The sequence below is a fragment of the Balaenoptera musculus genome, chromosome 6 (assembly GCF_009873245.2).
Source record: "Balaenoptera musculus isolate JJ_BM4_2016_0621 chromosome 6, mBalMus1.pri.v3, whole genome shotgun sequence".
Taxonomy (NCBI): Eukaryota; Metazoa; Chordata; class Mammalia; order Artiodactyla; family Balaenopteridae; genus Balaenoptera; species Balaenoptera musculus.
Genome location: NC_045790.1, coordinates 33,079,814 through 33,103,292, shown reverse-complemented (window position 1 = coordinate 33,103,292; position 23,479 = coordinate 33,079,814). Strand labels below are relative to the sequence as shown.

At 38.4% G+C, this 23,479-nt stretch overlaps 1 long non-coding RNA gene across 1 annotated transcript; it reads left to right on the top strand.

Annotated features, from left to right (window-relative positions):
• The first annotated feature begins 3,323 nt into the window (after nt 1–3,323).
• LOC118897176 lies at nt 3,324–13,132 on the top strand. The gene is made up of 4 exons (XR_005020361.1): nt 3,324–3,334; nt 11,838–12,015; nt 12,316–12,424; nt 12,603–13,132. It is a non-coding gene; the product is annotated as an uncharacterized LOC118897176 (long non-coding RNA).
• The last annotated feature ends 10,347 nt before the right edge of the window (nt 13,133–23,479 follow it).

Here is a 23,479-nt window from a genome sequence, read left to right as displayed (position 1 = left end):
CTTGAGAAGCCAGACATAGAAGCCCCAGGCTACTAACTCAATCTGGCTTTTAATTCTTCTGTGACTTACTAAAGAGATTTCTTCCCTGGTCCCCAGAATGTCATGGGTACACTGGGTTTAGCATGGTCATTGGAAATGGAGACTCCAATGTCAGTTGACCTTTCTACCTGACTTTTGCTGTATGACTTTTGAGCCTTCACTTCTCATCTGTAAAATGGAAATAATAATAATACATACTTCACAGGGTTGTGAGTACTAAGAAAATAGTTAGGTATAGGGTCCTTTAGAACAGTTCTTGCTACAAATTCTCAAAAAAGAATTATGATTTGTGATGATGATAATCACGCTTACAGAGGGCCAGAGATTTTTTTTTTTAAACAACTTTTTACTGAAGTATAGTTGATCTACAATGTTGTATTAGTTTCAAGTGTACAGCAAAGTGGTTCAGTTATACATATATATATATATAAATTCTTTTTCAGATTCTTTCCATTATAGGTTATTACAACATATTAGCTAGAGTTTTCTGTGCTATACAGTAGGTCCTTGTTGTTTATCTATTTTAGGTACAGTGGTGTGTATCTGTTAGTCCCCAGCTCCTAATTTATCCCTCCTTGCCTTCCCTTTTGCTAACCATAAGTTTGTTTTCTATGTCTGTGAGTCTATTTCTGTTTTGTCAATAAGTTCATTTGTATCACTTTTTTAGATTACACATATAAGTGATATCATATGATATTTGTCTTTCTCTGTCTGACTTACTTCACTTAGGGTGATAATCTCTAGGTTCATCCATGTTGCTGCAAATGACATTATTTCATTCTTTTTATGGCTGAGTAATATTCCATTGTATATATGTACCGCATCTTCTTTATCCATTCATCTGTTGATGGACATTTAGGTTGCTTCAGTCTTGGCTATTGTAAACAGTGCTGCTATGAACACTGGGGTGCATGTATCTTTTTGAATGCAAGTTTTTGTTAGGGCCAGAGGTTTCATTCCTCCAAAGAACAGCCATAGCTCCTCAGATGTAGACAGCTGGGAAAGGGGCAGTTTCAAATAGTGTATCAAAAATTCTCTGTGGTGTAAGGGGGGTGGGAAGTGGATGGTGAGGGGTGGGGAGAAGGAAGCTATCATTTAGAGAGTGTCTGCTTTGTGCTCAGCCTTATGAGAGGGTTTTGTATGTATTATTTATGGAATTGTCTCAGCAACAGCATGAGGTACTATGTACACCTCTCCTCCCTTTATAGTTGTGGGAACTGAGGCACAGAAAGTTTGAGTAACTTGCACAGAACAACAACAATAAAACTTAGAAAAGTAATGTTCCTGGCTGATCTTAACCAGTATTTTCTTTTTAAAGTTGAAGTTAGACTCTGTCAATGACATTTTGAGGCAAACAAATGGTGAACTTTAAATAAAAAGACATATGAGGGCCCATCTTTTTAAAGCTGTAGCTATACTCCAAATACTATTTACTAAAAAAGAAATCTATTTACATTGTATTCTATGTTATGGTGTGCTGTGCTATGCTCTCCTATGTTATGCTATGCTATTCTGGTCTGTTCATTCATTATTCACTCCCCAAATATTAACTGAGTGACCTTAGTAGGGCGGGTACTATCCCAGGTGTGATGGATTCATTATTGTATTAATCAGTATGATAAATAGAATAATGACATCCCCTCCTCAACCCACAACACACAAATGTTACCTTACTTGGAAAAGTGTCTTTTCAGGTGTGATTAAGTTAAGGATCTTGAGATAGGGAGATTATTCTGGATTATCCATGTGGGCCCAATGTAGTCATGAGTATTTATAAGAGGAAAGGAGGAGGGTCAGAGCCACAAGGGAGATGTAACAATGGAAGCAGAGGGTGGAGTGATGTGCTTTGGAGATGAAAGGAGGGTCCACTAGCTAAGGAATGGAGGTGGCCTCTAGAATCTGGTAGAGCAAGGAAACAGATTCTGCTTCAGTACTTTCAGAATAACACAATCCTGCCTCAACCTTGATTTTAGTCCCATAAGATTCATTTTGGATTTCTGACCTCCAGTATTGCAAGAGGATAAATTTGTGTTATTTTATGCCCTTAAGTGTGTGGTAATTTATTACAGCAACAATAGGAAACAAACACAGAAGAGTTAGAGTATGATGTGGTAACAAACAACTACCAAATCTCATTGACTTATCACAGCAAAGACTTATTTCTTATTCACACTACTAGTCCAGTGAGGGCCAGATGGAGGCTCTGTTCATTGTTGTCAGCCAGGAACCCAGGCTGATGGAGGAACCATCACAACGCATGCTTCCATGACCATTTCATCTTTACATGGCAAGTAGTTCATAAACCTTCCTCCAGGAAGAGACAGAGTACCGTGCTTCACATTTCACTGGCCAAAACAAATCACATGGCTGCACCAAAGTTCAGTTGGAGAGGGGACATATACTCCTACATATGGAGAAGGAAGGAAACTGAAAATGGGGGACCAGCCCTGGAGACTCCTCCAACGAGGGAAAAGAGCTTATTCTCTTGGTCCCTATTCTCATGGAGTTTATGTTCTTGGTCCCTATTCTCATGGACTTTATGTTCTTGGTCCCTATTCTCATGGAGTTTATGTTCCGTGGAAGATGGAGACTGACAAAACAAAAATAGAAACAAAACCCTACTAGATAACAAATGGGATCAATTTCAGAACTTGATAAATGTTATGGAGAGAATAAAACAGGGTTAAGTGATAGAGTGATGGGGTGGCTGCATTTGATTGGTGGTCAGGGAAGAGCTCTCTGAGAAAGTGGCATCTGAATTGGGAGATGAATGACAAGAGCCAACCATGAGATGGTCTTGAGACAGAGTGTTTCAGAGGGATCCAAAAATAACTATTTTCTGCTGCACTTAAGAAATACAAAAATCTTGGGGAAAGATATTTCCTTTCAATGTTTCTACAGGACTGAACAAGTGTTCATGACTGGAGGAAAATTGACGGTGCACAATGGCTCTTAGACTGATGAAGATTCCGTTACAAAATTTCAATAAACCAGAATTTTGTATGAAACAGAATGCCCTTCTCATCACGGGACCCTAGGACCCTTGGATTTGAACTGGCTTCCAAAAGACTGGTTAATGCTCTCCTGGAAATGACAAGGAGGAAAATCTTTGAAACAGCAGTCAGGGGACTCAGCAGAGAATGGCTGAGCAAAGGAAGTTGCTGCAGTGCTTGATTTGAATTATTTTGCTGCATGACTCATTCAAAACACCCAAGGTTGTGGTGAGGGAAAGTGTCAGGCAATGTGGAGGAGAACAGGGCACAGAACCTCTGTGATAAACTAACTGGCAGGAAAGGTTGTCAAAACATCCAAACTGTGAGCAAAAGTTCAGAAGCTTCTGTTCAGGACACACCCAGAAAAATAAATAGCTCTGGATCTTGTTGGGTGGAGTTGGGATAAAAAAAGATCACAACCTCTGAGTGGAAAAACAGCCACAGAGAGCTGCAAAACCTGGGAGAAGGAGAGATAGAGAGGTAAAATTCCTCCTTTGAAGAACAGAGCAAGAACAGTCCATCAGAAGGTACCTGGGGCGAGGACATGATACCTGACAACATTGAGCCTCCAGAAAAGTCCATCTACTTCTACTCATCTGGTCCATGCTCTGCTCCTGGTCACTGGGAGCCTGCCTCTCCTTCAGGTGCCTTCTCCTCCATGGAGAACCTTTGGTACAGCTGGAAACCTGCCCTGCCCTTCATCTGCCAATAGCAGACAGCAGAGGGCTGAACCCTGCCTATTTATCCTTGACAAATCTAAACATTCTCCTTTCAACCCTCATTGACAGGTGGAAGAATTCATTCTGGAGTAGGGAAAAGAGGACGGGACTTGTAATTAGGGAATATGGTTTTAAATCTTGGCTTCTCTTAGACTGAAATTTTTGACAGAGTTTCAATAAAACAGGACTTTTTATGAAGTGAAATGCAATTCTCACCACCATGTAATCTTACTTAGAATGACCTTCTGGTCTACCTGGCAAATTTCTTCCAATTTGTCAGTGGCCTAGAGCCAGAGTTTCTGCCTCTGTGACCCTTTCCTGGTCACAGAAGACCCTGTTTTCTGCTTAATGGTTGACGCTGGTAATATCCATCCTCTTAAGAGCAAATTTTCCCCTTAGCTACATGGCAAGCCTTGCCCTGAGCCTTCAATGAGATAGTCATGTTAGGTAACAACTCTATAAGCCTAATTGTTGAACAAGAAACACATAGTTTTGGGGTAGCAGATTAAAAATAGGCTAGGGTTGTTACTTAAAACTGAACCTCAAATTCCAAGCAATTGCCAGGGTATGTGTGTTGGATAGTATGCGGATTTTTGGCAAGCAGCATTAAGCACTCACATGTTGGGTCCTGCATCACATACCCTTGGCCCATCTCTGACTTCATCCATAGTTTCAGTGGATAGTTCTGGATAAGCTTGAAATGTCCCACCACAAACTCAGACTTTCTCTGGTGTCTTGGCAGCTTGCCCAATCAACATGAAAACACAGCCCTGAAGTGTTCGGAAACCAGAGCTCCCATTCACAGGCCTCAATTAAACGGGGGACGAGGCCAGGGAATAAATATCTCAGCTGCCCATTGCTCAGGTAGGCAAGTCTGGGGGCATTTGGTAGGTGAATTAGGAGGTCCTGGCAGAATCTGTAACAAAATATCATAAACTAGGTGAATTAAAGCAACAGAAATTTTTTGTCTCAGTTCTGGAGGCTCAAGTACAAAATTAAGATGTTGGCAGGGCCATACTCTCTCTGACAGCTCCAGGGGAGAAGCAGTCCTCATTTTGAGGGCTTGGGCGAGTCTCTTTACCTCCCCAAGCCTCAGTTTGTGCTTTTATACTTAAGCATAATCCTATCTTCTATGTCTGGAAACTCATGCGTTTCACACATAACACTTAGAAAGCTCTTAGCATGACCTTTGAACATAGTAGGAGCTTTACAAATGGTAGCTCTAATCATTTATTATTATTTATTTTTGCTTAATAATTATATTATCATTGGATTTTATTATTTAATTATTATCATTTACTATTATCAGTTAATAGGTCCGCTTAGCCCCTAGACCAACAGGAATAGCCAAGTTTGGTAATGGAGGACAAAAGAATCTTACAGAGTCTATCAGCTAACTATCCCCACAACAGGGCTGCATAACAAACCATCTCAATACCCAGTGGCGAAGGCAGCAGTCATTTGTTTTCCATGGATCTGCGGGCAGCTGACCCTGGCTGAGCTCTGTTTCTAGTGTCTCTCCTCCTTCTCTTGGCACCAGCAGGTTGACTCTTCTCGGACCAGGGTTGGCCTGGGCATGTTCTTCTCATGGCAAAGACCAAGGCACCAGAAGGCAAGCCCATCACCCAAGGGTCCCATGTCTGTCCATTAACCTTCAATTTATCCAAACAAGTCACATGCCTGGATCCAATGTTGAGGATAAGGGAAATGTACTCCTCCCTCTTCACTGAGAAGAATTTCAAAGGCACATGGCAAAGGCTATGAATACAGGGTGGGGGGGGGGGGGTGAATGATCAGACCATTAACACATTCTCTTTCAGCGAGTATCTAGATTTAAGTTAGTGGTGGAAGAAGAGGATCTCATGAAGAAGACCTCAGAAGTAACAGGCAGACATGTTGGAAGGGAACCAGAAAACTGCAGGGTCAGGCAAGGCTATGAGAAAGGAGATTCAAGACTGTCCAGTGCTTCAGAGGGGACCCACACAGTGAAGTCAGAGAAAAGGATTTTTCAAAGGTGAGGTCGTTAATGGCCTTGAGAGACTGTCTAAACAAACAGCCCACTCAATTAATCTTTTAATAGCCATGCTGAGCTGGCTGACCTGCTCCCAACCAGAAGCGAATGAGAAGTGTTTATTGTTTTGTTTTCTTCATCAAAAGGGGACAGAAAAAACTTTGGCAAATACTGGCTCTTTACTAACTATTTTTGGGGGTGCATTTTTAACACTTATATATGTTTTTCTGTGTTAACTATACTTAGGGCAAGAAGGAAAAGGTGCTAAATAAGATGTCAGGAAGGGGAAAAGTAACATTTACTCCTCTAGTTTTGGTGGTCTGCTAGCATGTGCAAATACCTAAAGTGAAACAGTGCTCTGAAATCCAAGTCTAATTAAATTCAAAAAATTAAGAAAACACAATTGTTGATTAACTCAGTGAGCAAGCCCAGTGCACACATCGTGTCAAAAAGATATTACCCAGGGCCATCTGCATAAGTGGTGTGGTTGCAATCACAGAGCACAACATGCACGGCCGGGAGGATTTGGTAATCAGATTGAGCTGATCAAGGGAAAACTCTGTGATTTCATGCTCACAGTCTCTTAAATTAGAATTGTAGTAGGCAATTACACAGCTACTTTTTTTGCAGTCCCCAGCTGGAAAAACTTGTTCCTATTTTGATCCAGGACTGTGAATATCTGACTTGGGAAGGCATATCTGTTACAGGCTTTTGTGGCTTTGCTTTTACAAGAAATGTTAAACCTTGTTTTGGCTAGGTAAGTCTTGAAAAGACCTTGATGGGTCTTGAAGCCCTGTTTTCTAATGTTTTCTTGACCATTTTCTTGAAGACTCTTTGAGTTGCTATAAAATTTGAGTTTTCACATCTTGAATGACTTGCATAACTTCTATCAGCCAGAGTGGATAGAAATTGCTCAGGAGAATACTTATCAATGGAAGAAAGGGAGATAAGAAGGTAAACAACACATAGGACAAAACACATACAACTCTGGATATCAAGAGCATGTGCTCACTGGCTGAGAGATCTCACAGTATGGGACGCTAACAACCATTGGCCAAGAGCTTCAGTAGGATCTGTGTCATGTAACTTCATTGGCTGAGAGCAATGGTTAGCATTCAGATTGAGAAACAAATGGTGTGCTGTACTGGACTGAATTTTATATTATACACACTCATATATGTGTGTGTGTGTATATATATATACATATATGTAATGTAAACATATGTCTATGTAAATACATTTTAAAATGTACACCTTTCTAATACATTATAAACTTTTTCAAAAAAGAAATTATTTCAAAGATAAATAACATTTTAACAAACGATCAGGGTAGGTGTATATAGCTTTTCTCCCCTTAGGATACTGCAATTTTGCATTTTCAACTGTCTTTTGTCACTAATCCTAAATTTTTGATTACCGTGCTGTCAGCTCAAGAGGAAAACTAGAAGATAAGCTTCCACACACTTCACTCTATTCTTATAGTAGAAAGTCATTAGAAACATGAGCCAGTAGACTGACCCAGTGTAGCCATTCACACCATGAGATCTTCTTTTGCTTCCGGCACTTTGTAGCTATATGTGAGCTATGTCACCCACAAGATGTGGACCATAGTCTAAGGAGTTTGGGCTGATAGCATCCCCTGTGGGTGATCTCCTTTTATGTTTTGTTTTCCTTTGGTTTTAAAGTAAACATTACTTTGAAAAATTCTAACTACATCTTCATGGAATTAAGGAGGCAGGGTTCTGTGGTTATTAAGTCAGGAGAATGTGGAGGAATTCAGTGCACGGGCTGGGAGACCTTGGCCTTCCATGTTCCTGGCTTAGAGGAGGGGGGTTGGGACGGACAAAGGAGCAGAACTTTGCAGGGAGGGGGCGGTAATGGGGAGAACCCAGTGTCCTGATCCTTCCTCACCTGAAGGTTCCTCCCCTGGTTGGTATTTTAATGATGATCACTTAATATTGGTTAAAAAGGCATTCTTCTTCAGATCTCTTTCCTGTAGCTGGTTTGCATGGAAATATAAGGCAGACTCTGATATCTCTGTACTGGAGTAGATTCACTCAGGCTTACTGAGGCAAGTTGCAGTTACTTTACAGGAATCATATTTGCAAAGTTGCCTGTTAAAAACTCTTCATTCATTCTGTATCTGGCTATGCTTCTCTTCATATATGCTGACAAAGTACAATATTAAAAAGTTAAAAACACAGTGGCTATAAAAATATATAGTAAGCATATGTAAAAGATTTAACTAATCAATGAGGGTACCAGCAGGGTGACAAAGCAGCTACAAAGACAGCTATGAAAAACTGATATCTATCCTGATCTTTCTTTCTCTCTTCCCTCCCTCCCTCCCTCCCTCCCTCTCTCTCTCTCTTTCTTTCACCTCTATATCTTACATATGTCTGAGTGGGACAGGATCACTGGGATAGGATGTCCGGCAGGGCAATATGCGGCACATTGTGAGACTATGGTCTCTGCCATACAGCAATTATCATTGACTGATCTACAAGTTAACATCTAACTTTACCCAGTCTGGGGCTTTATCATAGAAAATGAGAGTCAAAGTTACCTGTCCTAGAGCAGGGGTCAGGGCAGCAAACACCCTGCCTGCAGGCTGTTCTCTGTAGCCTAGGGTCACAGCCGTGCCTTTTCATTTAGCATAGCCTATGGCTGCTTTCGCACTACTGTGGCAGATCGAATAGTTGTGACAGAGAGCATATGGTCTTCAAAGCTGAAAACATTTACTATTTGGCCCTTTATTGAAAGTTTCCAATCCCTGGTCTAGAGACTGAGGCCAATCACCCTTTCATAGGCCTGATAGGAAATGCTCTAGAATGACCCTGAAGCTTTAATTTAAAGGTGTGGAATTTTCTCAACAGCATTATGCATATGTGCATAGTTGTATGTTTTACCTTAAAAAAACGAAACTACCGAACGTATTAATTTTCACAGTAAATAGAACTGAACAGAGTTTGGGCTAATTCCTATTTCCCTTCAGCAGTGACTTGCTCCAGGAGATCATCTGTGATCCTGAGTCTCGCCCTATCCCCCTGCCCAGCCCTGTCCCTAAGGCTGGATCAGGCACTTGCTTGCTCTGGTGGGCTCCCAGTGTCTGTCTTAGCACCATCACTCTTTTAATTTAAAAAAAACTTTTTACTTATTTATATTTGGCTGCATTGGGTCTTCACTGCTGCGCGCAGGTGTTCTCTAGTTGTGGCTCGCGGGCTCTAGAGCGCAGGCTCAGTAGTTGTGGCGCACGGGCTTAGTTGCTGCGCAGCATGTGGGATCTTCTCGGACCAGAAGAAGGCTCGAACCCGTGTCCCCTGCATTGGCAGGAGGATTCCTAACCACTGTGCCACCAGGGAAGCCCAGCACCATCACTCTTCATCTGTTATCTGTGTGCCCCTCAGAACTGGCTACATACCTTACAGGGGTCAGTGCAAATTAAGAAAGCAGGGCCCTTGTTCAAAAATTATAAGAGTTTCTGTACAGCAACACTAGGGCAATAAACTGAGTGCAGTGTGCGACTGCCCAGTTCATACACCCATGAGGCCTCCCTGGCTCCACTCACTGGAATTTGATCTCCCTGACCTGTTCACCTTTGCACCCTAAGCACACAGAATATCTGACACATAGTAGGCACTGGACAAATATATCTGTAGAATGTTATTCATTATCAACATGTTCTGTAAAAAAAAAAAAAAAAAGACTGATGATTTTAGTTTTGAAAATTCTGTTTATTTTCCAAGCCATATTTATTGCATAAAATACTTATATGCACATATTTAAATGTAGGAGCAGGTTATATTGTGCATTTAGTATATCACATGAGTGTTCCCTTTTCTTCATCCTTTTTTCTCTCTGCTCCTCAGACCCAATAATTTCAACTGTCCTATCTTAAAGTTGGCTGCTTCTTTCTTCTGCCTGCTCAGATCTGCCATCTGAACCCCTCAACTGGCTATTGCTATTCTGGGTGACATGGGATCTTCATCCCCTGACAATGCTTCTGGCCATGTCCCCTGTGTCTTCACAGGACACAGTCTTCTGAGCCCCTTTGCTGGATACAGCCACTTCTTCTGGATCCCTTTGTCTGGGCCTGCTAACTGTGCTGCCCCTGCACATCCCAGGCTGCCACCTGGTTCCTCCCCTGCTCCTCCCAGAAGCTAGCCCTCCTCCTGGTACACTCAGTTGAATGGTATTCTGTGGAGAGGACGGAAAGAAGATCTGACTTCCTTAGTTTAAATTTGTTCGGGGAGTATCAAAGTGGTGTGCCTCATGTCCCAATGTCTTGGCACACTTGGTGGAATGGCATTTGTGGAGTTTACTCTTTTTGACTTTCGCTCCACACCCACACACTCACACACCCATATAAAATTCAGACACAGATTAAGGTTTGGAGACACATCTTTGTAACACAATGCTAGGCTTTTCTGCCGGCTCAAGGTTGTCTTATGGGATTCCTTTCCCATAAAACTCTGTAGGCCTCCATGGAATAGACTTTTCTGGAAGGCGTGTTTATTAGGCAGGCTCAGACAGTTCTCTCCCAGCACGAAATATGCTGACTCTACCTGCCCTGTTGCCCCATCCACCTCAGCTTCCTGAATAGCTAAAGACATACCTTGTTTTCCCTTCATTTCCATTGAACTTTATTCGGATCCTCTGGGAGAATCAATGACTCATTCAGTACAATGGAGAGCCTGTTTACATTGTAATTAACCAAACTTATTTAACATGTTTTACGTATTCAAGGTTTCAGATAGTTTGTCATGTTTGCTCTGAGTCCATATTTAGGAACACAGTGTAGCTGTATATGCATATTTGTCATGTTCTGACTGGTCATATTGGCCGGAATAAGAGGGAACAGCAGATCGTGTTTAGGCAAAGATTTGTCTCCAGGCCGTCACCCACACGGTTGCAGGAAAAAACCAAACCAACCATAAATAAGTACAAATGGATTGTGAGTTTTAATTCATGATGATTAATCCACAAAGTTTACATTTGAAAAGTAAAAAATACCTCATATCAAAAAATAAACTTTAGCTGAAACCTTTGATGGGATTTTTCAAAAGACTTTTGAAAAGTTAATTCCATCTTAAAAGCCAGCACCGTAAATGGCATTTATACAGCATTTACCATGTGCCAGGCACTGCTTTAAGCGTACCACAAACATAAACTCATTGAAACCACAGCCCTATGATGTAGACACTTTTAGGTATTATATCCTAGTTCACATCTAGACAGGGTTTTCCTGCTCTTTTGCAAATATACGTCCCTGTTTACAGAAATGAGCCATGATGTTTATTTTGCGTTAGAATGTGTGTAGGATTTCAAACTACGTCTGTGGGTCATCGTGATTTTTCCCATCAACAACAGCAAATTAATACAATTTTCCTCTAATAATAGTTCTCATAAGTCTCTTAGCAGGTTTAAAAGATTTAAAAAAATAATTTTATATTTGTCTTAGAGAAGAGCAAATGTAAGGATAATCTATCATTTTGTCAGGTTAACTGGTCTGATGAAAACAGTTGACATGAATTAAATAAGCAGTTGGAAAGACATGAATTAATTAACCCTCTCAAAAACTGTTCATGTACACTAACCAGTTGAAAGACACTAGCCACCCCATATATGCATACATTATTCACACGTATCATTCATTACATGTAGTTAATGTCATGCATATGTCCTGAATTTTCTGGTTTGCTAACTATTCTGCCCACATAAACAGACCGCTGATTGTCAAACCGCATGTCCTGGTTGTTGTTTCAGAAGCTACCGTCACTAGAGGATAGAACAAGGTCCATAAACACTGTTGGGCGTCAGTGTAATTGAGGCAAACTAGAATTCCACCTCCCCCCCCCCCCACCCCAGGCAATCAGTAAGTTGTACTAATTTTTTAAAAACGTGAAACATGAATCAAAATCTCTTTTGAAGCCTAAGCCAGAATATGCAAAATATTTCGGGATAGCATTTCTAAAGGGAAGTTACATGCTTCATGTTCCTAAAGTTTCTCGCAATTTCAGGCAGCACATACTGGGTTGCTTTTATTTTGAAAAGAAAATTTGGCCCCTTTTGCAGATTCACTCGTTATCACTTTTATCATCGTTTCGGAAGGCAAATATTTTTGTTTGGCAATTCCACAAGGGTGCCTTCTGCAAGATAAAAAATTAAGGTGCCACAAGGAACAAAAACGCACACAGGACCAGATGCACGCTACAGGCCACTGGGCACGTACATTTTCACCTCCGTTGACCTGGTAAGCCTAGTAGTATAAATACACGTTTACCCCTTTAGATATTAGCCAGAGTACAAAGCGAACGGTGGGTGTAGGGGAGTTGGGTGGAGGTGGGTCTGAGTTCTGACTCTACCAGAGCATCAGCCTTGTCCCCTGCATGTGACTCAACAACCCACAACTAGCTGAGAGGAGGAGAGGTGGGGACCCACGAGTCACACCCTCATGCACTTTCCCTTAGAGTAGGTCTCTTCAATAATTCTACACTAGTAGGTGGAGACGGTCATTGCTAAGCCCTCATGCAATCCTTGCTTTTGGAAACAGGGAGCCTGTGAGCCATGTGCTGAATAATAACAAACGCAGAACAGTTCCAAGAGCCAGGCACTATTTTAAGTGCCTTACGTATACTCATCCTTGACAACAAGCTCTTAAGGTAGGGACCCTTTTCATCATCTTTATTTTCTTATTTAAAAAAATTTTTTTCTCTATTTTTTTTGAATTTTATTTTGTTTATTTTTTTATACAGCAGGTTCTTATTAGTTATCTGTTTTATACATGTTAGTGTATATGTGTCAATCCCAACCTCCCAAATCATCATCTTTATTTTACAGGTCAGGAAATGGAACCACCTGAGGCAAAATAACTTGCCTGAGGGGATGCAGCTATGGTGACAGAGCTGGATTTGAACACAGAAGTCTGATAAACCTCCTATCATGTATCTCTCCCAGAGAAGGTAGCCAAATCATGCTGCTTCTCTGGACTTCCTCCACCACCTGCCGGGGTACAGGTCCCAGAGTGCTTCCTTAGAGTTGAACCAAGAGTGCTGACAGCGGCTTTAATGGTTGTTAGTGGGGCTGAATGAAAGGATGTCTATTGGATGTTTGCACAGAGTTGCTGCTCAGTGAAAAAGAAAAAGAGAAAAAAGTTCTTGAGCTACAGTGAGACACCCAAAGAGATGTTAAACAAAATTCATGATTTGTTAAAATTCCGTAGCAAAACTGGAAGTTTCCAAAACTAGAATTTCTTTGCCTCATTAAACTATGGCTTTCTTCTTTTTATTCTCCTCAGTATGAATTACCTTATGAGTTTTCTGATCCCTAAAGTAAAAAAATAAAAAAAGTTTATTGTAAAAAAAAAAAAAGATAACAGAAAACCAAAGAAGAAAGTGAAAATTCCCTGAAATACTACCAATGAGAGGAAACATCTATGAAAACTTCACTCTCTATCCTCTTGGAGTTTTCCCTGTGTCTTTATAAATGTATATACATATCTAGATGAAAGGTTGGGGGAAAATAGATCAGGCTATACAATCTTGTTTACCTGCATTTTTCACTTCATGTAATGTGGACGTTTTGGCATGTCAATAGATCTAGTTCCACATCTTCATTTTTAATCATTACAAACTGCTTCACTGTGTGTATGTTTCATAATTAAACATTCCTCTATTGAATGACACTGATTATTTGATTTATTGCTACAGTAAACAAGCCTGGATGATTAAAGGCACATCAATTTCTTCTTTTTGATTACTTCCTGAGAATAAATTCCTAGAAATAAAATTCTTTGATCAAAGAGTGTGTCCATTTTTAAGGATTTTAATGTATTATGTCTATTTCCATTTCCCTCCCTCCCCCAACCCCTCGAAAACTGTACTTCTTAAAAAAATTTTTTTAATTCTTGGCTTTGGTAAGAGAGTGTTTATTTCCCCACATACTTGCCAACAATGGGTTCAATAATATTGGGTAGTCACTCGAATTTTTACCAATGCAATAACTAAAAAATAAAAAATAAGTAAAAACAATAAAATGGTATTTCATTGTTTTAATGTGCATTTCCTTGTTTACTACTAAAGTTGCACTTTTCTTAGGTCTGTTTACTAGTCACTTGTATTTTCTCCTTTGGGAAGTGACTGATCATGCCCATTTTCCCTTTTTCTTTTCTTTTTGGCTGTAACTGTTTTTTATATATTAAGAACATGAACTTTGTCACAGATGTTAAAGCTGCTTTTCCTGTGTGTTGCTTTTGAATTTATTTATGATGTTTCTAACCATACAAACGTTTAGAATATGTCAATTTTTCTCTTTAGTTTCTACAGTTGATCTCAAGATCTTTTCCACATTAGGATTATAAAAGCATTCACCTATATTAATTTTACCTTAAATTTTTGAATCTACCTGGAACTTATTTTGGTATATGACATAAAGAACTGACCTAGCTAGTCAAATTATTTGTTCACTAATTAATCCATATTTGCTTTGGAAATGTTTAGTATTTTTAGTGGGGAGAGAAAAACCAAGACATTATACTTTTCGGGTGAAACTGAAGTCAAGCTCCATAAGAACCACAAGCTGTCTTCCTGGTAGCAGTGCTTAATTCTTGGACTGTCCATCGTGGCCTTATTAGCTTTGTCATCAATGCCACCTTTATCTAAGATCTGGAAAAGTTTTCTTCTTTGATCAAAGCCTTGGGAATATCATGCTCCATCTAACAACTAAATCGACAAGTTCTTGGCACCAGTGAAAAAATGAAGGGAGCAGAAAAGCTTTCTCTTTCTGAGTCCCATAGAAAAGCAGCAACCAAACAAATAACTGGCCCAACACAAGTTGAAAAGCCTTCTAGGAGAGACAGCCAATGTGAGGATTAGAGTGATGGGAGTATCTCTGTGTCACATCACTGCACCCACCTCGTTAACTGTCGTGGCCACAAGGTGGGTGGATCTCAGCTTGCCTCACAGCCTGTACCAAGTTCAGGACATCTGGAAACATCAAACGTGGAAGGAGATCACACAAATCCCTGCCTGATGTGATGGAGTGGTAGCCCTTTTTGTCAGGAAACTCTCTCTTATATCTAGCTGACTTAGGCTCTTTGAATTTAGTTGGGTTCCCTCTGAAAACTGGTGCCCGCGGCTTGCTTTTCTCTGAACTGTGGGCTGTAAGCTATCAGACGTTGTCCTCCAAGCTTCTCTTCTTTCACAAGCAAAGCCTTTTTTTATTTGGATAAAGTGACCACATGATCTGAACCAATTAGAAAAATGAACATGAGAGGTACAAACAGGATGCAGCATCAGATTTTCCAGAGGTCCTGACAAAATCTTTTCTTTCTTTTTCAAATCAGAGGATAATTAAAAACATAGAATGTGCCATATTTTTTCCTGTCTCTGTTTAAAAGAGGACCTTGTTGATTAATTAAATTTTATTCTAAATTCCACTTGCAAAAGAATGTGTATTTATCTCTGCTTGGTATTCATTTATGCAGCTATTAATTCAATCCCTTTTTATTGAACACATACTATGTGAAAGGACTAAAACTAGTATTTGAGTTTCTGCCAGGTACTGTGCTAGGTGATTTTAAGATACTTCCTCATTTAATCTGCACAAGAATTTTGTGAGAGAGGTATTATTGTACCTATATGACATGTGCAGAAACCAAGGCCCAGAGAGGTTGTGCCTTATTTCAAGGACAGTCAGCAGGCACGTGTTGAACCTGGGATTTAAATGCATATCTCTCTGGGTTCTTGGTCCATTTGTTCTTCCTATTCTAGCAGTGTTTCTTCTCGTTTTGAAAAGGATCTTTTTATTTCTCTCTAATTTAATTGCTTTACTGTTGGAGTACATGGCCTACGTGATACTTATTCTCTGGATTAGTTGAGGTCTCCCCTGTGACCTAGCACATGGTCTGTTTCTATAAATATTCCATGTTTACTTGAAGAGATTGTATATTCTCTGCTGGTTCTGGGTTACATATATCCATTAGATCAAGCTTGTTAACTTGTCTGTTTAAATCTTCTATATCTTTACTAACCTTTGGTCCGCTTGGTCTATTAGTTTCTGTTAGAAGATGTTCAAATCACCCACAATGATGATATATTTGCCAAATTCTTTTTGCCATTCTCTTAGTTTTGCTTCATATATATATATTTTGGCTCTGCTGTTAGTTGTATAAAAACTTATGACTTTTGTATTTTCCTGATAGATTGTTCTAGTCACTATTATATGGGGTTCCAAATGATCTCTCTTAATGATTTTTCCTTTAGCTTCTATTTATCTAATCCAAATACTGATATACCAGCTTTGTTTTGGCTAGATATTTGCCTGATTATCTATCTATCTATCACTTACCTCTCATTATAGATAGATATAAAAAGAGGTGATAGAAAGAAAAAACATATACCTATATTATAAAATATACGTTTAGGTATTACATTTATATTATACGATATATATTTTTTTCTGTCTATCACCTAATTTTATGCCTTTCTGTGTAATTTTGTTTCAGGTATGCTTTTCGTAACCAGCACAGAAGTTTTGTTTTTAATGCATTCAGACAAATGCTGTCTTTTAATAGTGAGTTGCATTGTGAGCCCTGCTGAACTGGAGTTACTTTTTGCTGCCTTATTTCATGTCCTTTCACATTCTTTTACTTTGTTCCTTCCCTATGTCTGACAGACTGATAAACTTTCCTGTATTCCCTTTTCATTCATCTGCTGGTTTGGAAGCTGAAGATTGTACTTCCCTCCTTTCAGTGGTCACCCTTAACATTTTAACATACATATTTAGCAATATAGCTTTCTAACATTATGGCAAGTCTTGTCATGTTTCTATCCTCTGCCAGAGATCACAGAACCTCCATGTGCTGGACCAACTCAGTGACTGTTGGCCCATCTTGTTATTTTCTCTAGAGTTTTGGTTTTACCTTTTGCACCATCTCCATCCCCACATCCATCTAGATGTCCGACCCTCGGTTCACCTCTCTCTCCATTAATCTTTTGACTTCTCTCTCCCCATCTTGCCTACTGTTTTGCCAAGGCTCCATCTCTGCTCATCAGTTTGTACTTGTCTTCTGTTTCTTGTCCACAGACATGTTTGTCTTGTGTTGGAGTCTGGCTGTGACTTCTTTGTCTTACTTAACAAACAAATCTGTCACTGTTATATATTTGGAGTAGCAGGGGTGGGTCAGAACTTGAAGTTGCAGAGTTGTCCTGGCTGGAATTCTCTAGCATAATTTTTAAAGTATCCTAAATAGGCCCTGGTCTTAGGAGGAGCCTTCTGATTGAAAAGTGCAAATCTCGTTGTTTGTTTTTCTTGTCTGTGAAAGACTCCCAATTCTCCAGTTCTTTATTTCTACCTATGTATGAGCAAGGGTTATTTACTATCAGTGTAGTCCTTAGCACATACTACACCTTTGTAAAAATTACAAGGTGCCCAGGTGGCTGCAGCCCCGAAGCCTGAGGGTGGAGGGCAGACTGCGCTTCAGACCCTGCTCAACCCTGCAAAGATTCCTTTGTGCAGTGTAGAACCCAAAACTCCCCACACAATGGCTCTGTTTACAGTAAACTTGCTAAGTGAATTATTAAGGGTTACTAATAGCTGGTGCTTATAAATGACAATTAGCACGTTGATAGAACTTATGGATGGTACTTCCAGAATTCTTACCAAAAAGCCTGGTTGCTATACATTAATGCAGAGTTTTTCCTGTTCCTGTCTGAGTACTGATAGCCAGAATTCCCCTGGCATTTGGGCTCTGGTCAGATTAGTTTGATATTTCTTGCAGTAGATTATACTCTGTGTTTTAGGCAAGACTCTGGAGGGAGCCCAGATCTTTTTTTTTTTTTTTTTGAATTTTATTTATTTTTTTTATACAGCAGATTCTTATTAGTTATCTATTTTATACATATTAGTGTATATATGCCAATCCCAATCTCCCAGTTCATACCCCTCCCCACGCTTTCCCTCCTTGGTGTCCATATGTTTATTCTCTACATCAGTGTCTCTATTTCTGCCTTGCAAACCGGTTGGGGGGAGCCCAGATCTTTTATCATAACTTTTCCCCCTCTTTTTATACCCTAAATGTTGAATCTAGGTAAAAGCATCAGAAAAGCCTCATCTTTTAATGAAGGTTAATAGTAACAATCAATAATCAAGAGAATTGCAGAACACTAATAGGCATTAACAGAGGTGTACTGGCAAGTGTCAAACAACTGACTTTCTGAAAAGAAAAAGCCGTGATATGTAGTATTTGCGAATGTCTATAGTGTCGATACTTCCACTACAGCAGGTTTCAAGCTATCACTGTATTGATACCACTGAACATGAAGTTGGGAAGAAAGACATATAAAATTGTCTCCAGCACACCACTGGGTCACATCGTATGCATAGCACATAAAATAGGACATTGATATTTGTATTCCAATTATTAGTGACAATTTTGAAACTGGATTTTCAAAGTTCAAAGAATAATCAGTCCAAAAAAGTTTCCAGCAGGCAACGGCCACAAACTTGGAAGTCCTGTGCTGAGCATTGCCTTGTCCCAGACAGCCAACAGCTGCAGCAGAGGGCAAATCTGAGGGGCAGATGACAAAGCCTGACTGCAATTTCTTTTATCTGCAGCCTAAAACCACGAGCGGTTCCTACTCTAGGGATATTATCTTGAAGAGGATATCTAACTTGAATTTAGAAAGTTGTCAGTGGTTTTCAAAGATATTATTGTGGGTATTTGCGTGTTTTCCGTCTTTCCTATGTGCAGCACCCTTTTTCCATGGGAATTTTGGTTATCTTACCTTCACCTGGTATTCATCTGCCTTTCCAGAACTGCTCTGTCAACAACGTATGTGCCATTCTTATGGTTCATGTATTTGGTGTCACAGTCAGTCTTGTAATTTGGTGTAATGCTTTGTTGTCAACAGTATTTTGTGTTACTTAAAGTGGCAGACTTGGAATACATCATTTACTTCATTGAATTTTACATTTCTAGCAAAAACTTGGAGAAAGGTAAATGTGAAATCCTTTTTCCCACCCCTGCTTTCCTTTAGAATGTTTCACTTTTACTAGAAAGAGGTGGGTAACTGGTAGACATGCATTTAACTGAATACATTTGTGAACTCACGTTTTACAATTTTATCTTGAATATTTTAATAATTCTTTTGCACAGTCTCTCTCCTTCTCCCTCCTCCCACTTTTTAAAAAAACAGGTTTCCATAGTGACTATACTGGGGCTGGGTGATTTTTTCCCCTATGTTGCAATGTTCCAGATAGAATTATGCTAAAAATATAAATATGGAATTTGCCTTCAAGCAAAGGTAAACCACTTCCCCAGTAGCAATGTTTTTGTTTAGTTTTCAGTGTTGACAGATGACTCCCATTTTCATTGATTCCATATATCACACTTCATAGGACACACATATTGGAACAAACATCAGAACCCAAGTCAACATTTTCCCAAATGATGGGTCTCAAAATGTTCATCTAGTGACTTTAATAGCTCAAGAAAGAAAAATGTGCTCCATGATCAAAACAGTTTTGGAAAATGCAGCATACTCTATTTTCTCTTGACGATTTATAATACTTATTACCCATTAAAGTCAGTAGGACGGTAGTTAAAAGCAACAACTAACAAAGTGACACACACACACACACACACACACACACACACAGCATTTGCTTAACCCAATGTTACCAAATATTTTTAGAAGAGTCATTTTTCATCCCATATATTTAAATACCATTTGAAAGGATATTCTGTGGAATTCCAGTTTGGAAAATTTGCCCTAAATTCATCAACAAATTGTGACCATATACAGACCCTTCTAGGTTTTTTGCTGTACTCATGATGGGAATGTGCAGCATTTTTACACTGTTTGAGCAACAGGCCTTCCTTAAATGGAAAACACACAAGGAAATTCATACTAAGACTGAATAAAATTATTTTTGGGTTTATCTATGAACACTTTGGCAAATGTAGTTTAACATGAATATGACTATGTTTCACTAAATAAAAATTGAGAGCACTTTTGCCTCTTATAAAACGTTTTGCTTATATGCCAGAGGAGAAAGTTTTGCCTACATGTTTGTTTCATAATCTGTAAGAATTATGGCTATCTGCCAGCTAACTCTTTCCTTTGTTATTTGTTATCAATGAAGTTGTTAGCATTGCAACTTACATATGCATCTACATAGTGTTTTAAAGAAGATTTGGTTGAGCAGTTATAACTTGTGAATAAACAATTCACAAGCCTAGAAACATCTTATCAAAGGGCTGGATAGAAAGTAAATCAAAAGATTACAGCCTGTAGAACAGTTAAAGCCAGAAGAAATATCACTTCAACTAATATAATGCTAAAGCAAAAGATGGTTATTTAAAGAAAATTTTGATAGTACAGAAAAATAGACAGAAAAAAATAAAATCTACACGTAGCTATGACACCTAAACACATTGTCAATATTTTCAGGGTATTTCCTTTCAGTCTTTTTCTATGCATTAGTTTCTTTTTGTTTTGCTTTTAAACAGAATACAGAGGTATATTTACCATGAAGGTAATAAAGCTTTAAGTTCAGAGTCCCTCATTTGAAAAAAAAACGAAAAAAAAAACCTTCCAAGACCTGAAGGGCACTAGACCACTGATATTATTAAAGTGATTATTGATATCTTCAAGTTTTATAACTTTTTATTTATTGTATATGTTCTTTCTTTCTAAATATTTTACTCTTTTTCTGCCTTCTCTGATTTTAATTGAACATTTTATATGATTCCAGTTTCTCTCCTCTCTAGCATATGAATTATACTTAAAATTTTTTTTATTAGTTTTTCAAGAATTTTAATATACATTTTCAACTAATCTTAGTCTACTTTCAAAGAGCACTATATCACTTTATGGGTGGTACAGATATCTTATAACAGAGTATTTCCAATTATCCTCTTTCATCCCGTATAACATTTCTGTCATTCATTTCACTTACCCATAAGCTATAATCAACCAATATACTATTGCTATTATTATTTTGAACAAATTGTCATCTATTAGATCAATTAAGAGTATGAAAAATATAACGTTTTATTACTTTCATTTATTTCTTTTTTGACACTTCTCCTTTCTTTATGTAGAACTGAGTTTCTGACCTATATAATTTTCCTTTTCCCTTAAGAACTTGGAACATTTCTTGTAGACCAGGTTTGCTGGTGATGGAGTCCCTGTTTTTATTTGACTGAAAAACTCTTCATTTTCCTTAACTTTTGAAGGATACTTTCACTGTATATAGAATTCATGTTGGTGGGGTTTTTTTCAACACTAAATATTTTATTCCATTATTTTCTTGCTTGCATGGTTTTTGAAGAGAAGTCTGATATAATTTTTATTCTTGTTCCTCTATAGGTACAGTGTGTGTTTTCTCTGGTTTGCTTTCAAGATTTTCTCTTTGTCTTTGATTTTCTGAAGTTCAAATATAATATACCCAGTAGTCGTTTTTTTTTTTTGGTATTTATCCTGTTTGGTGTTTTATGAGTTTCTCTTATCTATGGTTTTGTGTCTCACTAATTTTGGAAAATTTTCAGCCATTGTTATTTCAAATATTTTTTTCTGTTCTGTCACCTCTTTTTTCTCCTTCTAATAGTTCACTATCACATATGTTTCTCCTTTTGAAATTGTCCCACAGTTCTTGGATAGTCTGTTCTATTTTTTTGCTCTCCTTTTTCTTTGCATTTCAGTTTGGGAATTTTCTATTGACATATCTTCAGACTCACTGATTCTGTCTTTGGGCTGTGTCCTGTCTACAAACGAGCCCATCAAAGACTTCCTTAATTTCTGTTTCAGTGCTTTGATTTGTAACATTTCTTTAAAATTATTTCTTAGAGTTTTCATCTCTCTGCTCACATTACCTGTTTTTGCATATTGTCAACTTTTTCCATTAGAGCCCTTAACATATTAAACATAGTTTTAAAAAATTCCTAGTTTGATAATTCCAAAATCTCTGCCATATCTAAATCTCATTCTGATGTTTGATTTGCTTCTTTAGTCTGTGTTTTTTTTGCCTTTTAGCGTGCCTTGTAAATTTTGGTTGAAAGCTGGATATCATGAACTGAGTAATAGAAACAGAGGTAAATAGGCCTTTAGTGTGAGGTTTTATGTAAATCTGGCTAGAAGTTGTCCTGGATTTAATGTTTGCTGTAGCTGTAGGTTTTAGGAGGCTTCAATTTCCCTTGGTGTCTTTGTTTTTATCTCCTCTGTTGGCTTTGGGTTTCCCTAAAAGTTCCTTCTTAAATAGAGCTTGTGTCTTGCTGCTCTTTCAGCTGTGACCCACTGTTATTACACTGGAGCCCTGTTGATGTGGTGGTCAGGTGTGGGATGAAGGGCAGTGTTCTACAGTCTTATGACTATATCTCAGTGTTTTAGTGGACCTGTGTCCCTGTGTTAGGACCTTCACAAGTGTTTCTAAACATTGGTTTTTTTTTTTTTTCCTTTTTAAGAGAGACAGGAAGACTAGAAGAGGTAGAGTTGAATAATTTCCCTTCTATCACATCTGATTAGGCTCTTTTTATTTCTTGAATAAGCCTTTGTAATGGAGAATGCTTTGAGCATATTTCAAAATGCTTACTGTCCTCTCCCCCTGCCAGAAAGGAGGGTTTTTCTTGGCTGTTCACTGTGAAACCATGGTAGGGTTTCTGGAGGTAAAACCCATGCAAGGCTGGTGCCCTCTCTGGCTGCAGCCCCTGGGAGTTTCTCATTCTCACGCTATTCTATACTGTGCCTCCAGCAATTTGTTGAAGTTACTGTTTCAGTGTTGCTATTAATTTAGGGCTCTAGCTGCTTCTGCTTCAGGTAAACTAATCTCAGTTGTGATTTTCTATGTTCATCAGCCACTCCTGATTTCAGGTGGTGGTTTTACCTGTGATCTCAATTCTTTAATGGCTCCAAGAAAAGTTGTTGATTTTCACTTTGTTCAGCTTTTTTCTTGTTGTAAGGATAGGAGTGATGGCTTTTAAGGTCTTGACACATCAGAACAGAAGCCAAAGTCCTTTACCAACTTCTGAAAGTTTGAAAATTTTGCTTTTCACATTTACTCATCTGGGATTGATAGTTGGAAATTATGTGAGGTAGGCCTCCATTTTTACCTTTTTTCATATGAATAAAAAGTTGTCCCCAAACCATTTATTGAGTAGTCTCTACTTTCCCATTGATATGGCTTACCAGTTTGTCATATATCGAGTTTCTATACTTGATTTGTTTATGGTTTCTTTTTTCTGCTTCATTAGCTATTTTTCTATCTCAGTGTCAATAACATACTTTAAAAAATTACTGTATCTAGCAAGGCCAACACCCTAGCTTAATTTTTCTTTAATAATGTCTTGGCTATTCTTGCCCTTTTGCTGTAAGGACTACTTTATGTTTATTTATCCTCTTTGAGGTTCAGAGGGTCTTTCAATTTTAGGAGAATGTTTTTCTTGAATCCTGGAAAATTTTCTACCATTATTTCTTTGAATATTTCCTTTTACCATTTTTCTAACTTTTCTCCCTGTTTTGTTAATTAGATTATTATTTCTACATTGTCATTCTTGTTAATTTATTATGTTAAATATTGTGAAATGTAACAATAATTTTCAAGTATATTTAGACTTACTTTTATATTTAAATTGATTCAGTAGTCCCCACCATTCCTAATGATATTATTTGTTCTTTTTTCAGAAGGTTGAAGTTATATACTTTTTTCTAGAAAGGTTT